The following is a 5344-nucleotide window of genomic DNA, read 5'->3' as shown; positions in this document are numbered from 1 at the left end:
TAGCGCCTGTGACAGGAATTGTCTCCCCATTATCATCATGCTTATCATATGGAATACTAACAGTACTCTTGATGTTTTTTTGGTATTCGCTGAGAAACTCGATTGTTTCTTCCGCAATGTTCTCCTCAGCAATGCACCCTTCTGGATAAGTTTTGTTTCGCACATGCCCTTTGATAACCTTCATACACCTTTAAAAGGGATACATCCAATGAAAGCATGGTGGCCCACATAATTTATCTCTGTGACAAGGTGCACGGTTAAGTGAACCATGACATCAAAACCTGATGGAGGAAAGTACTTCTCCAGTAAGCACAATGTAACTATTTGCTCTTCTTGCATCTTATCAAGCTCTTCTACAATGATTTCTTTGCTACAAATTGATTTGAAAATAAAACAAAGCCTGATTATAGCATTTCTCATTGGTTCTGGCATGATGGACCGTATTGCAAGGGCAGATACTGTTGCATAAGCATGTGATAATCATGTGATTTAAGGCCTTGTAGCTTCCTTTCTTTAAGATTCACCAAACTAGAGAAGTTAGAACAATACCCTAGTGGAGCCTTCAGTTTATATAATGTTTCAAGAAACGTGTCTTTTTCTTCTGCTTATAATGTGAAGCATGCTGCAGGAAGTTCTGTATTGTTGTCTTTTGCTTTCGGTTGCAACTCCTTTTTAATCCCTAAAAACTCCAAATTCTTTCTAGCTGTCAATCCGTCTTTTGTCCTACCAGGAATGTTCAGCAACGTCCCGACAATACTTTCTGTCACATTCTTTTCAACATGCATCAAATCAATACAATGTTGGACAGGTAAATACTTCCAATAGTTGAGCCGTTGTACCATATGTTGAACTTCTTCCAATATGGCTGCAGCGTTGTGTTATCCCTTTTTCTCTTACTCCCACTTAGATATTATGATCCCTTTCCCCATTCATTCTTAATGTTTTTGACCTCGTCGTATATCTCTTCCCCTGTCGTAGGCTCTTTAGCGATTCTAATCTCTTCTTTTCCGTTGAACGTCTTTGTTTGTTTTCTGAAAGGGTGGTCATGTGATAAATCCTTCTATGGGCAGCATAACTCTGCTTCTTTGTGTGATAAATTCGAACACAGAGTGTCGCCCCGACACACTACACAGCCTTTGAATCCACTTTAAGGGCAACCACATAGTGTACCAAGAGCCTAGATCGTCAATTAAAGGCTGTAAAAACACATCAATATTGTTTCCTGGCACTCCGGATATTAATAAGGAAAGCATGATGAACTTTCTTTTCATACACATCCAAGGTGGAAGGTTGTAAATGACTGCTAAAACAGACCAGACACTGTGGTTTCTGTTGCCTCTATGTACGTCGATGGTATCGGAGTACCTGTCATCTATGGCTTTCCATGCTGGTGAACCTGATGGGTGGCGTAAAACACCGGGTTTATTGGTACTCATGGCGTGCCATGTTAAATTCTCAGCTGTGGACTTTGATTGAAAGAGGCGCTTGAATCGTGGAATAATGGGAAAGTACCACAGTACCTTAGCGGGCGTGTTTATGTCAGTTTTGTTAGTCTTCTCATCCACCTTCCACCTCGACTTGTTACAAACTGGACATGCTTCCAAATCCTTGTAATCCTTATAGTAAATAATTCAGTCAATGATATACACATGTATCTTTTCGTATCCTGAGCCCAATGCCTTCATCATCCTTTTGCCCTCATACATATTATTTACCATTTTGTTATCCGCAGGTAGCATCTTTTTCAACAATTTCAGAAGTTCATCAACGAACTTATGAGATACCCCATGCTTGCTCCTCAAGTTGAGTAGTTGTACTAATGCAGACAACTTGGTGAAGTCAAGACATCCTTTATACAGGGGCTTCTCAATGTCAACAAGTAGTTGTAGAAACTGTTGATACTTCTTGTCGCCTTTGAAATTGTCTTTTGTAGCATTTATCATTTCTACAGTGTCACGGGAATTTTTTGGAATGTTGGTGTCAATAAACCCAGTATTATTATCATAATTAGTTTGAATGTTGGTGTCAGCTTCTCCATGTTTTATCCAAGTAGTATAATTCTTATCAATTCCAAACCTGTACAAGTCATGTTCTACATCGTCTAAACTAAGAGATACGTGGTTCACACACCGAACACATGGACATGAAATAGAAATTGGTGGTGATGTCTCCTTGCAATTACGAACTGTAAATCTAGAAATGCCTTAACACCATCTTTATATGCTTTACTGAACCTGTTGCCTACTGACATCAAAGACTTATCCATCTTCCAAAAATTTTTTATTAATTGTGTCATCAACGATATACATTAACGTCAATAAATGTAACTGACATTTTATTAAGTATGACACTAAAAGCAAAGAATTTGGTACTCACCTGAGATTAATGAAGCTGTTTGGTAGGATTGAGATTGATAAGAGTTCAATAAATACACTAGAAGATCATTATTAGGGTTTGGTGAGATTGTGAGATTTTATTTGGTCAATAATTGATTTGGGAGTCTTCCAGAAGATAACTCGATTAATTGGCGGGTAAAAATGAAAATTTTAAACATCAAAATTTTGTTATATAAATATTAGAAGAGTAACTATTTTGTTCTTAGGGTGTAGCTCAAACGGTTAAGGCGCTTGTGATTAAACATAGATTGCAAATGTTGCGGGTTCGAAACTCAGGAGGAACATATTTTTATTAAATTTTTATAGTAACCTCTTTTTAATGAAATGAATACACTGTGTACGGTCAAACATCTCATTTTGAAAACACTCAAACTAAACTACTCTTAAAATCCGTTCAGAAACATAAAAATACATCCTAATAGCTGGTCTAAAATCATACTCCGTAACAAAGTTTCTTATCTTTTTACTCAGATTACAAAACTAATTAAAAGCCTTAAAAACAACAAGAAACAAATAAAATACAATATCTTCACTTTTTTTCTGATTCAATCCGTGAAGCTACACTCTTTGCAAGTTGATCCTCTAATGACTTATTTACCCTTATCAAGATAGGAATTATGTCTGTACATCTTGTGCACACATCAGAGCTTGTGGTAGAAACACAATAAGACCATATAAAAAAAATCACATTTTTTGCCCTAAGTTAAAACAATAGAGTTTAGGGTCAACAATCAACATAAAGACGGGATGAATTCCAACTTTATTTGCAATTTCACTAACCTAATATGCACAATTGTAGAACCTCCGACCTGGAATTTTTGTGGTCCTTAATGTTCTTAGAATGGCTTCTTGACCACAAAAACAATAAACCTGAGATCGATTGCTTCTATTACTTGATTTGTGGTTCGCGATGAGATTTCTTCCATGGATGTTGTGGTTTTTTTAAGTGTTTTATTTTAGTGTTTATGGGGGTGAAAATGAGTTTTTATTGAAAACAAAACTAGATATATATGTGTGTGTGTGTGTGTGTGTATGTGTGTGTGAGGGTTTAGAAAGGAGTTGTTGTACATAAGCGTGTTACAAGCGTAATAGACTTTGATTTTTGTTTCCAATTAATCAAAAAAACATCAATTAATCAATAACTGATTTTGTACATAAGCGTGTTACTAGCGTATTAGAATATTTATATATGTTTTTATGCATAAGCGTGTTACAAGCGTAATAGACTTGTTTGAACAAAAATAAAACATATTTTAACCTAATCGTTTACAAAGTGTTTTTTGTTTTATTTTTAGATTTAACAAAGTGTTTTTTTACGATTTAATAAGTGTATCATAAGCGTTTTTAACAAAGTGTTTTTTGTTTTTACGATTTGTTTTAATTAATCATAATTATAATTTTTTAAAAGTTTTCATACAAAGGCACCATTAAAACAATAAACTAAAATATGTAAACAACCAACATTCAAAACAATATGTTACAAGAAACTATAAAATTAAAGCATTTAAAAGTTAACCAACCAACATTCAAAACAATAAACTAAAATATGTATCAATACAACCATCTAAACATGAAAATAACAAATGTTCCAAAAATCACAAATGTTTCCCAAAGTCACCAAATTACAAATGTTCCAAAAATCACCAAATACAACGCACATTCTTGCGCTAATCAACTTTTGAAACTAACAAAGTACCTTCATTGATGTCATATTCAAATATGCACTTATCACCAATCTGTAATTCATTTTCCTCCTTGAAATTTTTCCATTTTGGTAAATAATATCTGAACTTCAGATTCGACACTTCACCATGAAGTCTCATTTTTTTACGACCTTCGGGATTGACCAAAGTGATTAGCATTCCATCATAGGCATCAATCTTGGTAGCAATATGACACGAAAGACGCTGTGAAAAGCAAATTTCAAATATATTATAAAGTTGAGATGATATTGTTAAAATTTAAACGAATATACTTGTAAATAAAAAAGAAATTTAAAAATTCAATTTTCCAATTTCTTGGTGACGTTCATATGAAAGACGATTTTAGAGTCATCATTTTGCTCATCAAGATGAATTGGGTTTTGGGAGGAACTACCTTGATTGCTTAATTGATAGTTGAGAAATAGCTGATTTGGAAGAGGAATGATAAATTCTATGTCATCTTCATGAAAGACATTAATGTGAAATGTAATATCTGATATGCTTTCAAACACAACAAACGAACCACCATTCTAGTTGGTTTGTTTAAAAACCTCAATCCATCCATTCTCTAGCTTACAACCCATTCCATCCCAAAGACATGAAACTTTAAACATAAATCTATCTGGAGCAATAAGCTCGAAAAGTAAATTCATGTGATTTTCACCAAATTCTTGAATCACGTACCACTCAGGGAAATCCTGTTAAACATGTTAGTTAATAAACATTTGAATTTGGAAACAATAATTAAAACGGAAATTAAAACTTACCAAGTAATGGACGTGTCGGTTTCTGACTGGAATACATAACATAGTACCGGATTGATCATTTACGTTTCTTTTGAAAGTAAACATATTCAACATAGATGTTGACTTAAGCTCAAAAACAACATATGTTCCAGCTTCTATACAACATTCTCTGATTAATTCAGTCCAACCGGTTCCAAAATAATAGTCATCAAGTACTTTGATTATAACTACAGAAAATGTTCTACCACTTTGATCATAAATCAAAAAACAGTCGGTATTCGATTTCATGTCAGCAAACATTGGTTGGACAGCTTTAGGAATGAGCTATAAGTAACACAAAAAATGTTATTAGAATGTATATGTTGCAAAACTATAAAATGTTTCATAAAAAAAATTGTTGATAACATTAACATATCATCCTACTCATGGAATCGCTGTCGATATCTACCAGGAACTTAACTCCATTATTGAGACGTGGCATTTTTATGTCAGACGAGTC

This window comes from Bidens hawaiensis, unplaced genomic scaffold, assembly GCF_021521415.1.
Source record: "Bidens hawaiensis isolate Kalapana, Puna unplaced genomic scaffold, B.hawaiensis_p1.1 tig00006388_1, whole genome shotgun sequence".
NCBI classification, from domain to species: Eukaryota; Viridiplantae; Streptophyta; class Magnoliopsida; order Asterales; family Asteraceae; genus Bidens; species Bidens hawaiensis.
This window is presented reverse-complemented; position numbering follows the sequence as displayed.